At 39.8% G+C, this 21,426-nt stretch overlaps 1 protein-coding gene across 2 annotated transcripts in view; it reads right to left on the minus strand.

Annotated features, from left to right (window-relative positions):
- LOC113918256 (keratin-associated protein 8-1) overlaps window positions 1–21,426 on the minus strand; it is a 49,562-nt gene that overhangs the window by 18,340 nt on the left and 9,796 nt on the right. The window contains exons 2-3 of one of the 2 annotated variants that reach the window (XR_003518494.1): window positions 14,094–14,245; window positions 12,083–12,171 (exon numbers count right to left, since the gene is read on the minus strand). The gene's annotated coding sequence lies outside the window, so the exon portion shown is untranslated. Of the gene's footprint in view, window positions 1–12,082; window positions 12,172–14,093; window positions 14,246–21,426 lie in introns of those variants that run through there. The other variant, XM_027586552.1, reaches the window with a different exon arrangement.

The raw sequence follows: 21,426 nt of genomic DNA on the forward strand, positions 1-21,426 counted from the left end.
ATTCTCTCCCTATGCCGTTCAAAAACACGGGTATACCCACGGCTCAATGGGTGTGAAGTTTCTTTTGGAGCGAAGAAAAATATTTGGAACTAGAGGTGGCGATTGCAAAACACCGAAAATGTAATGTACTAAATGCCGCAACGTTGTTCACTTTAAGATGGTTCGTTTTATTTTATGTGAATTTCACTTCAAGAATTTTGTTTTCTTTTTTAGTTTTTAGTTTTTAGTTTTTAGTTTTTAAAACATTGATACATGTAACCATCAGAGCAAGTCTTTTTACAGAGGCTGCAGGGACACCAAGTAATAGGATGGTTGTGGATCCTTTACTGGTAATTTCATGTATTTTATTTATGAGCATCTTCCTTGTTAATGCATTTTTTTCCCCTATGGATAACATACAATCTTTGTTGTAAATCATCTTGAACACTGCCAAGCTGATTTGTGGAGTTGCCACACCGGGGCTGAGTGGAATGATGCTCAATTTCAAAGTCACGTTGTACCGTGCTTGCTTCTTACTGACTCCTAGTAAAACAAGCTTGGATGCTGTGATCCATTATGAAATGCCAGTTATATTTAAGGATGCAACACTTGTTTCTGCTCACATTTTGCCTTGTGTGACCATTTCTCGTGACGAAGGTAAACCAGAAAGAATCTGAGCTCAGCAAAGCTAAGTCTATTCCGTTCCAGTTCAACTGTTTAGGAAATAGCCTTGTTTTATGGGTGAATAAGGGTCTAGATTCTCTGAAAGTAGAAAAAGAAAATGTCATCAATATCAACTCTTTTTGCTTATTCTCTCCTTAATAGACAATCATAGAGTCCAACAGGCAAAACTAATTATTTCAGTCAGACATCTCCCTCTCTCTATTAAGATGTCACTCTCTCAGTTTCTTTGAGAGAAGAACTTTTTACATGCAACGACATGGATAGAGCTAGAGGATACAATGCTAAGCTAAATAAGTCATCAAAGACAAATACCATATGATCTCACTCATTTGTGGAATTTAAGAAACAAAACAACTGAAAAAAGGGGGAGGAAAAAAAAGAGACGGGCAAACCAAGAAACAGCCTCCTAACTATAGAGAACAAACTGATGGCTACCCGTGGGGAGGAGGATGCGGGATGGGGGAAATACATGATGGGGATTAAGGAGTGCTCTTGTTGTGATGAGGACGGGGGTTGCATGGAAGCGTTGAATCACTGTGTTGTACATCTGAAACTAATATTACACTGTATGGTCACGAACTGGAATTTAACACTTAAAAAAAGAAGAACTTTTTACAGATCGTTTTCCATAAGTAAGTATGGTTTCTTTTATTCTACAAACTGATTACACGTTGTGAAAGTGTATAGTTGGAGAGACTCAAAAGATAACGTCTATTTCCAAATTCAGTTTTTAACAAAAGGAATGATTTAAAGTGATGAGAAGCTGTGTCTTCAAGGGTCCAAATTATGTAAACTCTACATCAGCCAATCCAGAAAACGTGAACTATGTCTGTGAGGTGACTGCCCTCATTTTAACGCGACAGTTGAGGGGTTGCTGGAAAAATCGAACTGCTGATTCTCCCATCCAATGCCTTTGGAACCTGTAATTTGGATCTACTGCCACCTGGTGGCAGTGGTACTTCAGCTGCTCCGTCTGAGCTGCAGGACCAGACTTGCCCGGGTTCTCAAATAACCAAGGGGCAGAATAAACGTTCTCAAGAACTTGTTTGAAATTTGGATTTCCAGAGCAATCCTCTCCCACTACTACCATGAGATTCTGGAAATCAGTATGTTTAATGAGAATCTCAGGTGATTCTCATGAATAAATCATCCTGATAAATTCCGAGCCAACCTTTCATGAGATTTCAAGGAATTTGTCTTTACTTGGCTCTGTGAAATCGCCCCGAGCTGCTTATCTCCCGTGGACAGGCGTGTTCGGTGCCAGTCACAGGTGGCCTGTTTCCTTTTGCTCTGGGTGACAGAGATAATTAAAGAAAAAAACCTTCGTTTGTCTTTTCCATTCCCCTGTGTTCTGTTTCTTTTCTCAGGACGTACCTGAATAGAAAGGGAAGTAAACCCACCAGAGCTGAGCCATGAATTTGTTCCCCACCCCCTTCTCCTTTTGTTTGTTCCCCCCCCCCCCCGAGAAAGATTCCCAGCCAAGTATTTGATCATTATTTGTTTTTATTCTAAATATTAGTAATAATCAATATTCATGGAAGTCTTACTCTGTGCTAGGTTCTTTCCTGAACACTTCACGTGTACTGTTTATTTATGTTTTATCACTGTAAATAGTGGCAGGATTTACTATGCACTTTTCTAAGCACTTAGCAAATGTTAATTCATTTCATTTTTACAGTGATCTTATGATGTGGGTATTGTGATATTTCATAAGAACACTGAGGACCGAGAGCTTAAATAAATTGTTCACTGTCACATGGCTAATAAGCAGAATCAAGCGACAAAGCCAGGCTCTTAACTGCTTTGCTGAACTGCCTTTGATATGTCATTAATACTTGAAAGGGCTTCAGCTTATAAAGTGCCTGAGATCACTTTGTTATTTTCTTGAAGAACACATCAATGAAGAAAGGCTAGTTTTGCTGCTGTAACAAACCACCCCAAATGTCAATGCTTGTTAAGATCAGAGGCATTTTTTTTAAAGATTTTATTTATTTATTTATTTATTTGACAGAGAGAGTGAGAGAGCACAAGCAGGGGGAGCAGTAGAGGGAGAGGGAGAAGGAGGCTTCCTCTGAGCAAGGAGCCCGATGCGGGGCTCGATCCCAGAACCCTTGGGTCATGACCTGAGCCAAAGGTAGATGCTCAACCATCTGAGCCACCGAGGCGCCCCAAGATCAGAGGCATTTATTTCATGCCCACGGTACACATCTGGTGGGTGGGCGTCTGGGATAGACATGATTCTCATTCACAGACGTGAGCTGACAGAGGCTTCATTATCTAAAAGTGTGCAAGTCAGTGATTTTTATATTCACAGAGTTGTGCAACCTTTCCATTTCACAACTATCCAATTTCAGGACATTTTCATCATCCCATCATGACAAAAAGAAATCTCAGAACCATTAAAAGTCACTCCCCATTCACAACCACTAAGTTCTGTCTCTATGATTTACCTATTTTGGGCATGTCACATAAATTTAGTCATATAATATGTAGCTTTCTGTGTCTGACTTCTTTCTCTTCGCATGTTTTCAAGTTTCCATGTTACAGCATGAATAGGTATTTCATTTCCTTTTATGGCTAAATAGCATTCCACTGTAGGGGTAGTCCACATTTTGTTTATTCATTCATCAGTTGACAGACATTTAGGTTGTTTCCAGTTCGGGGCTACTCTGAAAAATGCTGCCATGAACATTCATGTACAAATGATTTTAACATGTCAAAACTCGAGCTCCTAATTTTCTCCTACACACCTATTCCTTTCATGGTCTTTCCTATCTCAGAAAATAACATTGTCATCTGATTGCTCAGAACAAAAACTTAATTCCTTTCTTCATTATAATTCTTGCATCCAACCTGTCAGCTCTGTCTCCAAAATACATCCCAAATTCATTCCCACTTCTCCTTTCTCACCTGCTGTCACCTAGCCAAGCTGCCACCTCTACCCAGGACTCTAGCATCCTCGCTGGGTCCCATTCTCCCACGTTCACTCTCCTGCCACAGGATTTTTCCTTAAACATCAGCAGTGGGACATTTTCAAACTAAAGTGTGTTTTACCCTTGTTCAAAACCCGTCAGTGATTTCCCGTTGCTCTTAGGGAAACAAAATTCAAACTTCTTACATGGTCCGCTTCTTTCAACCTTCCGACCTCACTTCATATTACTCTCCTCCCGTCCTGTGACCCAGCCACAATGGTCTCCTTCCTCACTTCTTCCTCACTAGAATGCCCTGATGGTAGGCACTTTGTCTTATGTGTGCCTAACTGACACATAGTTGAAACTCATTAGTCTATGTTAATTTCTTGAATGAAGGAATCAGTGAGATGGTTGTTGGAGTGTGCCATCAAAGATGAGTCTGATATCAAGAGGTGGAGGCTTAAAGGTATTTAGGAAGAAGGGGTATCATAGGCAAAGGCAGAGCAGGAGTGTCTGGGTTTGTTTGGGGATCGGTGAGCTGATCCATTCAGATGGAGGACTGCACTATGTAGGGAAGTTAAGGAGAAAATTCTGACAAATGAGTGCCAGAGTTAGAGAAGGGATAGCCTTAGGTGCATGACAGGCGTGGGGATAGATAAAGAGCAGTTACTAAAGGATTTAAGTGAGAAAATGTTGTGATTAGGGCTGCCTTCTTGTGAATGATAGGTTGCAGGAGCTACGGAGGGAGGGACATCTACTAGTATTCTCTTGAATTGTTTAATTCAAAAAATAATTGAGAATCCGAATTAAGCTGGTGACAATAAAAATGGGGATAAGAAGACAGACTTGAGTGACATTGTAGAGGAGAACCGTATAGGACTTAATTAGCAATGAATAAGACGTCACCGTGAAGGAAAGAAAGGAAACCAGAGGCTCACTCCTGGCACAGGACAAGTACACTTCGAGTAATGGCAATAGGGAAATCAGGAGGAAGGTGCTAATTCTGAGGAGTCACTTGCGCCAAGGAAGTTATAGAGGCATATCTCAGAGATAGTGCAGGTTCAGTTCCAGACCACCGCAGTACAGAGAATATTCCAGTAAGGTGAGTCCAATGAATTTTTTGGTTTCCCAGTGCATATAAAAATTATGTTTATACTATACTGCAGTCCATTAAGTGTTAAATAGCATTTTGCCTACAAAAACAATGTACGCACCTTAATTAAAAAATATTTTATTGCTAAAGAATGCTAACCATCAGGGGCACGTGGGTGGCTCAGTCCGTTAAGCAGCTGCCTTCAGCTCAAGTCATGATCCCAGGGTCCGGGGATGGAGCCCCGAGTCGGGCTCCCTGCTCCGCGGGAAGCCTGCTTCTCCCTCTCCCTCTGCCTGCCGCTCCACCTGCCTGTGCTCTCCCTCTCTCTATCTCTATCAAATAAATAAATAAAATCTTTGAAAAAAATGCTACCCATCATCTGAGCTTTCTGCAAGTTGTAATCCCTGATCACAGATCATCATAAGTATAACGATAATGAACAAGTTTGAAATATTGTGAGAATTAACAAAATGTGGCACAGGGACACAAAGTGAGAAAATGCTGGTAGAAAATTGGAGCTGATAGATTCACTCAACGCAAGGCTGCCACCAACCTTCAATGTATAAAAAAATACAATGCCTGTGGACCGCAATAAAGTGAGGCAGGCCTGTAATTAAACGTTGAAAATAAACAGGAACCGCTTAGAAGAAAAAAGGCTAGATGGAACAGTTGGGCCTTCATCTTCCTGAAGGTCATAGTTCAAACATGGTTGGTGCATCCGATCCACCGGATAAAAGAGAAAGACTGAGAATAGAACGTTGGGAACACATCCCTAGTGGGGTGTGGAGCAAGCGGACTCAGAGATGTCAGTAAACAAAACCCAGAGAATAGCAGGGGAGGGACATTCACAAAGGCACTGTAACAAGTGGGAAAGTTTGTGGTCGGAAAAGTCAATGGCACCTGACATCACAAGAGTCAAGGAGGATGAGGATTGAGACCACTTCACTGAATTTGGCAAAAAAAAGTTATTAATGACCTTTGAGGAAAAACATGCAGTAAAAGAGAGGGGGAGAATCTGCACTGTAAGTGATTAAGAACGGCAGGACTGGGGCGCCTGGGTGGCTCAGTCGGTTAAGCAGCTGCCTTCGGCTCAGGTCATGATCCCAGGGTCCTGGGATCGAGCCCCACGTCTGGCTCCCTGCTCGGCGGAGAGCCTGCTTCTCCCTCTCCCTCTGCCTGCCACTCTGCCTGTTTGTGCTGTCTCTCTATCTGTCGAATAAATAAATAAAATCTTTAAAAAAAAGATGCATCTCTTTAAAAAAAAAAAGAATGGCAGCACCAATCTTATTTTTTTTTATTTTATATATTCTCTAGAGAGATTGCTTCTCGGCCTTTTGGCTAAGATCAAGTGTATATATTTTCTAGAGAGAGAACACGCATGTGAGAGTGGGGAGGAGCAGAGGGAGAGAGAGACTCTTAGGCAGACTCTGTGCTCAGCACAGAGCCCCATCTGGAGCGGGCTCAATCCCATGACCCTGAGATCATGACCTAAGCTGAAATCAAAAGTTGGACGTTTAACCGACTGAGCCACCCAGGTGCTGCCCGGCAGCACTAATTTTAAAAAGAACTAATAAATGTAGACTATCCTTCACAAATGATTCTCAAGGCAGGGAAGAAAAATAACAAGAAAAGATAGCCCAGACGGTAGAAGGATCAAGCAGTATTTCTGCTATTTGTTGGGTTTTTTATATATATATAATGTAAGAAATCTGAATGTTAGAAACATTAGTCCAACTCCTGCATTTTATACACAAGGAAAGCGAGATTCGGGAAAGAAAGCAACGTATGCATGTTGCATTGTCAGTGTTGATTTGAGCCTAAAATCAAAAAGTCTTTGTCCTTGTCCATTGCAGACTTGAATCCAACCAATTTCTCGGAAAAATAATTTGTTCCTTTTCTGCACCTGATCTCCTGTGGTGGGCAAACTTCAGGTGGCTGCCATGACCACTGGCTCTTGAAATTCATGCTTTTGAGAAATACTTCTGAGTGTGTGTGGGGCCTGGGACTTGTGTAGAATAGAATGAATAAAATACGACAAATGTGTAGAATACGACGAATAGAATGGATAGAATATGATGTCATGTAATGATGGTGACAGGACATCACTTCTGTGGTTTTATGACAAAAGACTATAACATCTGTCTTGCTGAGAGACTCTCTCCCTTGTTGGTTTGGTGAAAACGAGGTTGCTGTTGCTGAGACCCACAGGGCAGGAAACTGGAGTCAGTATCCAGCCAGCAGCCAACAAAAGAATCTAAGGCCCTCAGTCCAATGGCTGCAAGGAATTGAATTCGACCAACAACCACGTGAGCTTGGAAGTGGGTCCTTCTCTAACCAAGCCTTGGGATGAGAATGCGACCCCAGCAGACACCCTGGTTGCAGCTTTCAGATGGGACCCTGAAACACAGAACCAGCAAAGCTATGCCCACAATCCTGACCCAGGGAACCTGGGATAATAACGGTGTGTTGTGGTGGTGGTGCTGTTACACAGCGAGAGCACACTAATCCGCACTTCCTCCACACACACGCACACAGATCCAGTCTGTCACTGACCCAACAGCCTCTGAAATGTATGCAAATCAGTTCACATTTCTCCACCTCCACCATAACCAGCCACCAACAGGCATTACCTTTCTGCTCTTTACTCACTGCTTCACACTTGAGGTGAGTTACTTTTCAGCACCCTGCTTGGCACAAGGAAGAAAGGGCATAGGCCAGCTCACCCATTTGCTCCTAGATAACTGTCCTCCTCACCCTTGCACCAGGTTATCAAAATTGCTCCCACCTGTCTCAGCAGTCCAGCACACAGCCAGCCCTGACCACTTTCTCCCTTTGAAGAATTCCATATTTCTCCTCTCCTCTGATGGCAATCTTTTTATTTTTTCAGGATTGTTCTGATTTGTCCTTTTCTTAAAAAAAAAAAAATAGCTTTTCAGGGCACCTGGGTGGCTCTGTCAGTTAAGCCTCCGACTCTTGATTTTGGCTCAGATCGTGATCTCAGGGTCATGAGATCGAGCCCAGTGTCAGGCTCTGTGCTGAGCATGGAGTCCACTTACGATTCTCTCCCTCTCCCTTTCCCTCTGCCCTTCCCCAGCTCACACACACACACACACACACACTCTCTCTCTCTCTCTCTCTCTCTTTTTCACTCTCTCTCTCTAAAAAAAAAATCTTTTCTGTCATTTCTAGGGATGTGGAGGAGTAGGAGGTAGGCATCTGTGTGTAGTCTGTCGTTTTGTTTCAAAACCCCTTCCAGAAGAATTTTTACTATATTATGCTGCCTCCCCCACAATCCGTTTATAGATATTTTTCTTAGAACTAAATTCTGGCAGGGATTTTTCATAATGGTTCCTGCAAGTGCTATGCAACCACTGCAAATTATATTTATGACGAATATTTAATGGCACTGTCAATCTCACACTGCAATGATAAGTAATAAGACAGTATGAAAACTGTATATTGAGTTTTCCTCCTCCTTGAAACACAATTTTAAGCCATATGATGTCCACAAGAATATCCACAAGAAAATAGAAAAGGGGGGGTGCTGAGAATGGGACCTTGGGAAAGCCCTAAGAGACTGAGAGGAGAAGTAGAGAGAGGGAAAGCTGATGCGAAAAGGTGGGGGAGGGGCACTAAATAAGACTGGAAATCTTGTTTGATTGGAGTAGGATACAAGGGAGCTGATTCTTAAAGAACTAGAAGGGAGCCTGAAGAGAAGGGACCTAAGAGAATTGTGCAAAGGAACAAGAGATCAAGGGATCAATGGAGGAAAAAGGAACATAAGAAAAGTGATGCAAATGTTAAGTGTTGAGACACTGGTATCACAGAGCCTGACCCACACAAGGGCCCGATAGCAATTTTTAAAATATATTAACAAGCTGGTGCTAATTGACTAGTAAAGAAAAATGGCTCTGAATGTAATCAATATTGTAACATTTTGATAGCAGCCAAACAGGTGATGCCGATGCTGAACTCTCTAGGAGACTGTCCTAAAGCCCACTGCCCTCTTCAGACAGAGCCATCATCACAGACCCCACTCAGAGGAACCAAGGCATGAGGCAGCCTCCAGGCGACACGCTGCACGCATGAGTCACCTAACACTGAACCAGCCCTGATCTCCGTGTCCCAGTATCTCTGGAGGCATCATATAGACTGTAGTACCAGGAAATGTTAGCTCCCCAAAAGCAATCCATAAATCCCTACCAAATACCTTTAACTTAACTCAGCTAGGTTTCTGAGTCCCTATTCTACCTGTGAGAGCAGAGATTGTCTGAGTACAATTATCCTGGTGTTGCCTCTCGCTGTCCCTCCTCCTGTTTTTCTCCCTTCCTCAGTTAGTGAACAACATAGCATGGGCTTTAGACAGGAACTGAAAGATACCTGTTGGCTCATTTAGTCTGAGAATATCCAATTTCCCCAAGAGGAGAAACAAACTAATTTAAAAAAACAACAGAGGCGCCTGGGTGGCTCAGTTGGTTAAGCGGCTGTCTTCGGCTCAGGTCGTGATCCCAGAGTCCGGGGATCGGGCCCCACATCAGGCTCCCTGCTCAGCGGAAGCCTGTTTCTCCCTCTCGTCTGCCTGTCGCTCGCCCTGCTTGTGTTCACTTGCTCTCGCTCTCTCTCTGTCAAATAAAGAAAATATTTAAAAACAACAACAACAACAACGACAACAAAAGGGTGTCTGGCTGGCTCAGTCGGTAGAGCATGTCACTCGATCTCGGGGTTGTGAGTTTGAGCCTCACTTTGGGTGTAGAGATTACTTTAAAAATGAAAATTAAAAAAAGGCACCAAATTATCAGAGTTCCTAAATGTCATAAGCAGTGGGCTCTAGACTACCTTGCAGGGACTGGTCTTCTGACTCTGCATTCTTTCATACAGGAATCAATAGAACACTCTTGTCAGGGCACACAACTCTATCAAACCCGTAAGAATTTTCTTACACCAGGCTTGATGCCCTCCATAAAATTGAAGTTTGACAGAAAAATTGGGAGACAACTTCACAATCAGCAGTGAATAAGTAAAGGCCTATTCTAAAGAATCATTAAAAGATTAAAAAATAAGTTTTGGTCCTATGATTCAAAAGAAAAATAATCATTAAATGTATTTATTGATACAGTAAACAAATATTGACTCAGCATTCTTTGTGTACAAAGTACTTTCCTAGTCACTGTTGAGAATATCAAGATTAAAAGGTACAGTCACAGTTTCAAAGAAATTTGTGAGTTGGGGGCGGAGGGGGGGAAATGAAGGAGATAGATCAAAGCTGTGTTATTATATAAGAGCACCAAGTGCCGTTACGGAGAAAATTCACTGGTCTGGGTTGAAAGTGGGTTGGATAAAAGTCAGATTAGATACTTGAGATTCATGAAAATAGTTTGCAGAAGGGGTAGTGAAGGAAGACATGATGACAACCGTGATATAAATAAAAATAAAAGAAAAGAAAATATCACTTCTATAAGATAGAGACTCACAAGTAGCAACTCTAGTCATGAACAATGAAAAACTCTATCTTTGAAATGACACTAATAGTTGGATTAATGAACCCACAGAGGAACAAAGTATTAATATGAAGCCTGAAGAACCAAGCTGCCTTCCTGGGTCTAACAGAGAACTGAGACATCTCCTCACCAATAAAACCATACTTACTTTTAACTAGTCCCAGGCAAGTTGCCCAAATGTTTTTGAGATATAGGCTGTTTTCGTCTTTTCTTTGCTGAGCACTATCTCATGACATAGACAGAAAATAGAACTATTCCTACCCAGAGTCTGAGCACTGGATTAATATATTAAAACCTTTGGAGACATCTTCAAAAACCTATAAAATTCAGATTATTCCCTTAAGCAAGGAAGCGGAAATGCTTCACATCACTATTTCATTGGTCAGGAAGAAAGGTAGAGATAGCAGTTAAAAAAAAAAAAAGCTAAAATTGTATTTGTCAGGATGAAGGCCTGGATTTCCTAATTTCTTTTTTTTTTTTTTAATTTACGTATTTATTTGAGAGAGAGAGAGAGCAGAGGAGGGGCAGGAAGAAGGAGAGAGAATCTGAAGCAGAATCCCTGCTGAGCATGGAGCCTGACACTGGGCTTGATCTCACAACCCCAAGATCATGACCTGAGCCGAAACCAAGAGTCGGATGCTTAACTGACTGAGCCACCTGGATTTTCTAATTTCTAATAATTATGCCTTTTCCTTCTGAACACAAACAACCTGCTGGTGTATTTGGAGCAGCAGTAGAGTTCACATAGACTCGAGAAGTCTGTTCTGACAGACTCATTATTACTAATATTAAAATGGGCACCAATAATAATAACAAAAAATGGTGATTTATTGAACACAATATGTCTGGCACTCTTCTCAGCGGTTGGCATGCATTATTTCTTCTGACCTTCACAAAATCCCTGGGAGGTACCTACTATTATTATTCCCACAGTGCAGGTGAGGACATGAAGGAACACAGAGGTAAAATAATTTGCGCAGGGTTCCATAGCTCTTAAGCATCAGAGCCCGAAGTTGAACCCAAGCAGTCTGAGGGAATGACAAAAAGAAGTGGTGGCATAAGCAAGAGTCTAAAAAAATTGTATTTTAGAACAAAATCAAGGTTAAAATTTGAGTTGGGTCACGTGAATCCGTATTTTGTATTATGACTTTATTGCACTTTTTAGCAGTAAACAGTGGTTTAGAAAGAAGAGATAGAAGGTAGTAGGGATTTGTGGATCCCCTAAGTCTGAATTCTAGTGACAAAGGAGTTAAGGATGGCAAGAGAGGCTGGGCTACCTCAGAAAGCCTAATTAAATCAAAACAAAACAGATGAACATAGGGGAAGGGAAGGAAAAATAAAATAAGATGAAAATTGAGAGTGAGGCAAACCATAAGAGATGCTAAACTCTAGGAAATAAACTGAGGGTTGGTGGAGGGGAGGTGGGTGGGGAGAAGGGAATAATTGGGTGATGGGCATTAAGGAGGGCACTTGATATAATGAGCATTGGGTGTTATATGCAATTGATGAGTCACTAAATTCTACCTCTGAAACTAATAAAAAAAGGCTAATTAAATTGGGTAACAATGGAACCTAGATAAAACTGATTCGACAGGTAAATACGTAGGGAAGAAGAAAATAGCCTTCTTTCAAGGTGCAACTTTCATAGAAGTACTTGTGAGTGACTAATAATGTCATCATTGGGAAAGCAAAATGGCACTACTCTCATGGAGGATGATTTGGCACTTTTTAGCAAAATTTCACATGCATTAATTTTTTGACTCAGAGATTTCTTTTTAAGCATCCATCCCAATGATGTAATGACAAAAATTAGAAATGACATATGCACAAAGCTATTCATTGCATCATTATTTGTAAAGGTAAAATATTGGAAACAACCTGCATACCTACCAATAATACACTGCTTGATAAATTATGCTTCATCCATCTAATTGGGTAGTAGGCAGCTCTAAAGTGGACGGAGTAAGATCTCTATGTTCTCATAGGGAGTTATATCCAAAATTCACTAAGCAGAAGAAGATCAGTGCAGACTATTAGCATTATGCTATATTTTGGGTAACAAACGGGAACTTACAAGGCTTTATCCATATTTGCTTACAATTTTTTTTTAAAGAAACAGTGGAAACAAAGAGAGAACATAAAAAATTACCAATAGGACAAGGAGAACAGGAGACAGGAGACAGGATATACCTCATTTTATAGTGTTGACTTTCAAATCAGGTAACAATTTTAATAAATTTTAAAAATTAAATCAAAAGAAAAAAGCAATCTGAAAATTGAAAACAATGTGAAAGAAATGAATCCAACTAAATGTCAGGTGGGTGGTATAACAGAATTGTTTCAAGTGACGCTAACATACAGAATTTGGGCTGTGCATCCCTAGAAGTATAACATCTTAAAGTGGGAAGAAATATCAAGAGCCCTTAAATTGTATTCAACAATCTTAGTGTTAGTACCAATATTTGTTTTGTTATTTTGAAACTATTATAAGTATACTATAAGACTATAACGGGGCGCCTGCGTGGCTCAGTCTGTTAAGCATTCAATTCCTGATTTCAGGTGAGGTCATAAACTCAGGGTTGTGAGATCAAGCCCCACATCAGACTCCACACTGAGTATGGAGCCTACTTAAGATTCTCTCTCTCCTTCTCCCCCTCTCCTTCTCCCCCCTCAAATAAATAAATAAATCTTTAAAAAAAAAAAGAATATAAACTTAAAAACTAAGACTTTCAGCCTAAGAGGAGGAGAAAAACTTAAAAACCAAAGAAATGGGACACCTGGGTGGCTCAGTCGGTTGGGCGGCTGCCTTCAGCTCAGGTCATGATCCCATTGTCCTGGGATCGAGCCCCGCATGGGGCTCCTTGCTCGGCAGGGAGCCTTCTTCTCCCTCTCCCTCTGCCTGCCACTCCCCCTGCTTGTGCTCTCTCTTTCTCTCTCTGACAAATAAATAAATAAAAAATCTTTAAAAAAAAAACTAAAGAAATTAAATAAACCCCTTAAATTTGGATTCGAAATATCAGAAAGAAATCATTACTTATTTTTCTCTTTAAAAAATATTTCCTGGCTCTGTCTACTAAAAATGTCTACAATGACAACTCAATAGCAGTGAGGACCCATAGCATCCAAATTGTGTGCTCTTAGCACCATTTTGTATCAAAAAGAAAGAAATTCTAAGGGAAATGACATTCCAGGTCCAGAGCAGCAAATGTACAAAATGAGCCTGAGACATCAGTCCCACAGGGAAGGGGTGGGAAGGAAAGGAGAGTGGAGGGGAAAGAAAAAAAGGAATAATCTAACCAAGCCTCTAAATCAGGTTTTTCACCTTTGGCACTATTGACATTTGGGGGCCAATTATTCTTTGTGTGGGGGCTGTGTTGTGTTTTGCAGGATGTTTATTTAGCAGTATTCTTGGCCCCTACTTATTAGACGCCAGTAGCACCTCTTTATCCAAGTTGTGATGATCCAAACTGTCTCCAAACATGGCCTAAAGTTTCAGAAAAGTCTAAATTATCCCAGTTTAGAACCACTACTTTAGATCTAACTACCATGTTTGAGTAAATACAGGACACAAAGGACCAAATTAAATGAAACACAAGGAAGCAATCAGCCAAATCCAAAATGGGTTGTCACCATACTACTTCCCATCAACAATAGATCTCTTTTGCCATCTGACTGGTTAGTGATCCGGGATCTGAACTTGAGGATCTGTTTCCTAGTGTTACTCTGGAAGCAATAGATGAGAAAAATTTGAGTACACGTTCATTCGGGAAATGCAGCTAATGTTGGTAGGAAGCAAGGAAGGGATACAGAGAAGGGAAGGAAGCAAACCAGTAAATGGAACACTGGCAAGCCACTCAAGAAACAGTGCAAAACACAATCTTAAGAATTAACTGTCAGAGAGCTGAGGAAGCTGGGGGTGTTACGCACCAGCTTCCTTGCATCATTGATTAGGGACTGTGCTGCCATGTTGTTCCTTGGAGCTCCCAACCAGCTCCATGCAAGAGTTGAACAGCTCCCCCACAGCTCCAGGAGAAAGCACTCAGGCACAGAGATTAGAGACACTGGCAGTTGTAAACATGCTGGAGAGAGATATGAGAACATCTGTTATTTAAAGTAAAATGATTCTTGAATTTTGCTTTAAAATACTTAAGCAAAGAAAAAGTGAGGGAAGATGAGCAACAGAATATAGGAAAGTGTTAATCATTATTGAAGCTATGATGGGTACAAGAGGTCAAGAGTGTTTGTATTAGTCTCTAGTTTTGTGTAAGTTTGAAATTTTTCATAATGAAATTTAATACAAATAATAGCACTACCCACTGTTATATTTTATTTATTATTACAAGAACCTGTTGACTTCTGAAAATTCCATCTCTTCTCTTTCATTTGCCTTAAGTGTTGAGACTCCACAAATATTCATTAGCTTGTTCCCCTCACCATTAATAAAGTAACAGATGAAAATTACATAATTCTACATTTTTATGCTACACACAGGATTTGAATCTGATTGAAACAAGTACTTTTATTCTGACTCAACCCAAATATATAACTCCTATTAAAATATTTAGGCTAAGAGAAATATAGATGAAGAGAGTGTACTAAAAAAAAGAGAGAGAGAGAGAGAGAGAGGTACATTTATTTATGTTTATAATGTAGGAGAGGAAAATAACAAAACATTTCAGAAAGAAATTTAGAATATCAGGCACCGAAAGGAGAACTCTGTAATGCATTAATAATTTTTAATATCCTTAGGTTCTCTTTGAAAAATTGAGGCAAAATGGCATCACGTGCTATAAGAGCACTTGGACCCTTGTGTCAATGACTAGGGATCCTTTCTGAGGGGTATTTTGTATGGAGTGTGAGAAATTAAAATCAGTAGCTTACCATTAAATGGAAGATTACATTTCCTTAAAATATGTTGGCTTCTACCGATGAGTGATGAACCCTCTGAGAAATTTAAAAGTTTAACAAAATATTTTACAATGGCTTTATTTCACAAATTAGTGAATAAAAGTTAATTTAATGAATAGTCCCTCCAGAGTCAGTTATCACAGCTCCTGAGTTATAAAAACCTGCCTTGCTCATTAAAATTTTCACTACCCTTACTGAAAAATTCAGCAGGAACTTAGATAGGCATAATAGTGTGACATGGTATGTTTTAACATTTAAATAAAGGGGAAAGATCTTTCATTTAACGTTCTAATATTCCCAGAAACACTCTTCTGGATGTTATCTCTTAGTAGAAAAACTGATTAAGCAGTTTGACAACAGTTAATAGGTTATACTTTTTATATATTTGTCATGTACTGTTCAAGTCATTTATTCACTTTTTAAATATTTTTTTTTTATTCAATTGACAGAGAGAGAGAGAGAGACAGTGTGAGAGGGAACACAAGCAGGGTGAGTGGGGGAGGGAGAAGCAGGCTTCTGGCCGAGCAGGGAGCCTGATGCGGGGCTCGATCCCAGAACCCTGGGATCATGACCTGAGCCGAAGGCAGTCGCTTAACCAACTGAGCCACTTAGGCGCCCCCGTTTATTCACTTTTGAAATACTATTCTAAGAATACTGTAGTCTTATCCTTTTATTTCCTTTCAAAGGAATATGAAACTTCTAAAACATCTTTCCAAGTAAATGATTGAACTTCAAGGAGATATTAACAAATGAACCATCACATCTGTTCAAACAGGAAGCCAAAATTGGTAAGCTCTAAATCAGTTTGTAAGAAAAAAAAGAAAATCTTTCTTCTTCACATTTGGTGAAGAAATATCAAATACCAAGGTGAGAAATGACTGAAAATTTTATGTATTTCCTGCAATTTCACAATGGCTTCCAAAATCTCTGCCTCCAGACTCTCCTCTTCCTACCCACCTTTCATTTATTCAAATAGGTCTTCGTAGAGCCCCACATTATTATGTTATTTGCAGGTTCAACAGCCATCATTGTTTCCTCATTGCTACTAAAGTTCAAATTTCTTGTTAGCTGCTAAGCCCCAACAGAATTCCTCCCCAGCCAGACTTTCCAAGCAAATCATGCGCTATCCCTCTTCCTTCCTTTGCACCAGGCAACCAGAATTATTACCATTTCCCTATGTGCATTACTGATTCCTGCTCTAAAAATTTAGTTCCCACTGACTCTGCTTGCTGGAAGGCCCCTTCTCTAAACTCATCTCTGCCTTTGAGATATCCCCACTTAAATTATGATTCACTTAATTATCACTTCTAAGAAAGTAACCTGACCAACCCATCAGAATTGATTTTGCCAGGCTCTTTGGACCACTGTTAGAACAAATATACTTCTTCTGGTTTTTTGTTTTTCATTTTAAGAGGCTCCATGCCCAGTGTGGAGCCCAACGCAGGGCTTGAACTCATGACCCTGAGATCAGGTGTTGGACGCTTAACCTACTGAGCCACCCACGCACCCCTCTTCTGGTTTTTCTTTACCTGAATTAACTATGAGCTCCTTAGAGGAAGGATTGCAGACTTTTTGCTTAGACCCACCCAGTTGTGGGTTTGCCAATGTTCCAATGAAAGGGGATTATATAACAGGAAAAAATAATTAAAATGAAAAACAGACCCACCCACCCTCTCTAGCTGAACTCTCTAAAAATAGATACCTCTGAATGATTGCTGCTTTGTTGACTGGCTGAGGCATGTGGTGAAACTTTGGGAAAATGAGAGAATTGTGAATTAACTTACCTCACAATGGGGAGGACAGGAGGTGTCATGGAAGAGAGTGGTCAGAGGAAAGGAAGAAGCCTGGAGCAATTATGGCTGAAGAAGAAAGCAAGAAGGAAGTGGAGGAGAAGAATGCAGAGTAAGGGGTGAAAAGACGAAAGCACTGGCGATGAGAAGACATCAAGTGACAATTGTAAGGGCAACTGAAACTTGGAGAAGGAGAGAATGATGAAAAGAGGGATTTGGGGAATTGCAAGATGTGCAATATAATCCCCTCCTCTTCATTCTCCATCAAATGCCTTGACATTGAAATTTGTGATAAAGTGACATCTTGCAAAACTTTGGCATTAGGTCAGCACTGGTGAGAACATAGCAGATATAAAGGAGTCCAGTTACAATGTATTCCTGTTCAATCAGAATCACACTGTGTCTACATTGGTGTATCATTGGTTGGTTTGGGTATACATTCTCGTTAGCGGCTAAGCCCCATCAGAACTTCTCCCCACCTGACTCTGCTTACTGGAAGACTCTATAAATTCATCTCTGCTAAAACTAGGTTTTAGATATTGTCTCACTCATTCATTACTATTAATGTCATTATCTTTATAAGATTCCTGTAGAAAATGAAACTCATTGGGTATCATCAAAGAAAAACAGTCTCTTAACTACAGGAATGAATTAATATCTGCCATCATGTTCCATCTAACATTCAGAATCCTAAGAAGCAGAATTGGGTTTGGACAGGGTCTAGTTCTATTTGGGTGGGCTGTACTTTATACCCTAGCAAAGGTCATTATTTTTTGACTCACTAAGGAATAAATAAATGAATAAAGCAAACTGGTCTGTCTTGAGTAATAATCACAACTGAGCTTAACAGAAGTTTAAGTCAGTGAGGTTTTTTTCATTACTCTATTAATAAATTTATGTTTTGTCTTCTAAGAAAACCCCAAGACAGTATAGGTCCCCCATAGCCAACTCTTAATACTTACCACTTTAATCTAAAATTGCATCTCTCCTTCCTCATAAGATTTCCATTCTCTCAGGGCCAGTTATGTATGAACAGCAAGATGTGGGATTTGGGGAATTGGCAGAGGACTCTAAATAAGTCGATTATATTGAATTAATTTATATGACCATCAAACTTTAATTGGTTAAATTTCAGTCATAGAGGAAGGGAAGAATTTGGGTGAAAATTTCATTTCAAAGGACCTTTAAGAGTGCTGTAAATCATTTCCTAGGTACTATTCCTTCCACAGTCTAGCTGACTCTGGGCATGGTCTTGTGGGAGAGAAACCTGCAATATTCTTCATTCTCTTCCGTGCCCAACTTGCAGCAGAAACTGAATTAGCCTGGTCAAAAACTTGGCTAATGAGGAATGCTGACATTTAAAATAGCATACTTGCTTCTACACTTTCAAGATTAAAAATCTTGAGACTGAGATAATAAATCCAAGATCTCACCAGATAGAGTTGAGAATTAATATGCACCATCACATTTTAGCAAAGGCTTGATCATTATATAAAGTATACACTTTCAACATACTTCTCATTATTGTCATCTAAGAGTAAATGCTTTGAAGAAAATAGATATGAAAATGATTCCTTGAGTTGTACGCAATCGGCAGGCCCAAGGTACACCACTTGAGTCAATTTAAGTGAAAAGATGTGAACACCACAGTTGCCTTACCATCTGTGACTATTTATTAGAAAACAGAAACAGGAAATCCTTACCTCCTTTAAACAGAGAAAACAGATAAAGAGGCACCTCTGAAAATTTCGAGAAGTTTGTCCTTAGTCACTCAATATTAAAGGAGATAATATCTGGATAAAGACAAGCTGGATTCTTAAGAACTATGAGTGTAGCTAATGTACTGACACCAACCATTAACTAAAAATTGATCTCTGAACCTGAGCCGGTTAGGAAAATGCTGTTGCAGAGAACACATAGCCAAAGGTGCTAGCTAGTCAAAGAAGCACCTTGTGCATGACCTGGGACTAAAGGTCATCAGAACCGACGGCACCCCTGCAAAACCCGGGCCCCATGAACAGCAGCTACCACGGACATCTCACTGATGACATTAGTGATGGATTGATGAATTCAAATCCATGTTTCAGAAGGGTCACAGTGGCAGAGAGAAAACAGGGTCTGAACTGGATAAGCAAGGGTCAGTCTCCCTCAATCAGACACTAACTGGCCACTCTTTGCTCATCTCTAATGTGAAAATGTTAATGGTTAAATGAGATGATGGGAATTAACTACATCTCACAAGTAGTTAAGCATAATTTGTTGTTGTCAACTACTCATAATTAATGCAGTACTCCTACAATTATGAGTGAGTTCTATAACCCGGTGAATAAAATTTCATTTGTGTTACATATTTAAGCCTCAAGGACAAAAAAAATGAGTCTTAGAATCTCATATTCAAGGTTCTAGAAAATGAGATAGGGCATAACCTAAAGAGTCACAGTCTGATAAATTTTCATCATATTAAATTAGACATGTTACCCAAAGTTAAGAATTCAAATTTTATAACCATAAAATGTAGTAAAGTTTGGTTAGTGGGTAAAATTTTAATAATATTCTTATTAAATATAATAATACTATAATAATATAAGACAAACACCACAAGGAAAATAAATGAAATTTTTATTTAGGTAGACTTTAATAACAGATTTTATGATACGAAGAGAATAAAAATAAAAATTATCTTTAAGATTTAGTTATTTCTCTCCCTTAGATTTTATTTATACAATCATAATGTACAAAATTATACTGTGTTCTTGCCAGAAAAGGGCTGTAGCACTACAGTGAGTTCTTGGAATTACACTTTAAGAGGAAAATTAATAAACACTAATGTGGTGCAGAAGGACAGAGGGCTTGAAAACACATTATATGCAGAAAGATGAAAGGGACTGGGCTGTTGAGTCTAGGTTTTAAAAACAAGGAAGAAATAACGGTTACTTCCAAATAGTTATATAGCCATTATATTTACTCCCAGACAAGACAGAAATAATTGCAGGTAGCTACAGGCACATTGATCTCACCTGTTTTGAGAGTAATGAATGATATTGAGGAAGAATATGTGTGACAACATGAATGTTGTTGAAGGAATTTAAATATTAAATGAGATGAGGAGGAAAAAGTCATGCTACATCACATCCAAGGTCCCTCTCAATTCAGATTTTATGATTCTGTAACTTTTTTCTTTTACAACTCAATGTAAAACAAATACAGTATATTCCGTTGAAGTGTGGCAACAATTTACATGGTCCTTGTTTGCATTTTTTTCTAGCATAGCTCTACAACTTAGAGATGAAATTGTGCTTTGGAGCTAGAAGGAAACAATTTGTCCTCTCACAAACTTAAAATATGAAAAAGAAATTATAAATCTCTCTCTCTCTCTCACTCTGACACACAAGCACACAAACACACAAAGGTGCTGCATGCTAAATGTCCCTCCATGAGATACACTCAAAGGACCCTGTCAGACTTTCCCTGCTGCAGAGTGTCACTCAGCAGCCCTACTGCTAATTAAAAATAAATGAGCCATTGTGCTCTCAGGGAGAGCAATTATCTCCTAATCCTCCTGTTTCCTTAACAATAATAAAACTTTCCCTTCTTGGGAGGGACAGGTATAGGAATAACACTTCTAGCCCCATTCATTCCCTTTGATTATCTTATTAATGAGGCTGGAATCGCAGGGAAGAATCAGTTCCTTCTTTTTTTTTTTAAGATTGATTTATTTATTTGAGAGAGAGAGTGGAGGGAGAGACAGAGAGAGAGGGAGGGACAGAATCGTCAAGCAGACTCCTTGCTGAGAATGGAGCCTGACGTGGGGCTCGACCCCAGGACACTGAGATCGTGACCTGAGCCAAAATCAAGAGTCCACTGCTTAACCATCTGAGCCACCCAGGCGCCCTGAGAATCGGTTCCTTCTGAGCTCTGTCTTAGAACATACATACATCCTTCTCCTTTGCCATGTGGCTTTCCAGTTGCGAGATGCAGTGACTTGCGGCTGTCCAAGCCGGGAGCATTATTTGCAGGTGGTAGCCGAGAAGCATTAGAGTCCAGGTGTGGCTAGGCTGCGCTTTCTAATTTCACTTACAAGTAATAAAGCCGTGACTTTTGCTTGAATCACGATCTGTCAGCAACCTATGTTTATCTTCTGAAATTGGCTGTGTATAAGGTGGTGAGGGGAAGAGAAATGATTGATCATTTACTTCCAAAACCCACACAAGTTTTGCCAAATGATAGGGATATAGCACATTATATGCAAACCCAGGGTGGCATTGTTGGAGTTAGCATGTCTATTTGGGAAACAGAAACATTCCCAAAACCCAAAACGGCAGGAAAGAAATAGACATGTGCTAAATCTGAAAAGAAAAAAACAAATCCTTACTCTACAGTTAATTTTGTTCCTTAGATGGATACAATTTGGATTATGAAATGTTATATATGGTAGCTGTTGCCTAAACTTAGGGCAAAAAGTTAATTGCAGATCTACTATAAATGGACGGATGAAACGCAGCTGGTCTTAGAAACTTTGCTAAAATCTCACAAAATGAAGCTGTTTTATTGCCTATGAAAGA

This window comes from Zalophus californianus, chromosome 1, assembly GCF_009762305.2.
Source record: "Zalophus californianus isolate mZalCal1 chromosome 1, mZalCal1.pri.v2, whole genome shotgun sequence".
NCBI classification, from domain to species: Eukaryota; Metazoa; Chordata; class Mammalia; order Carnivora; family Otariidae; genus Zalophus; species Zalophus californianus.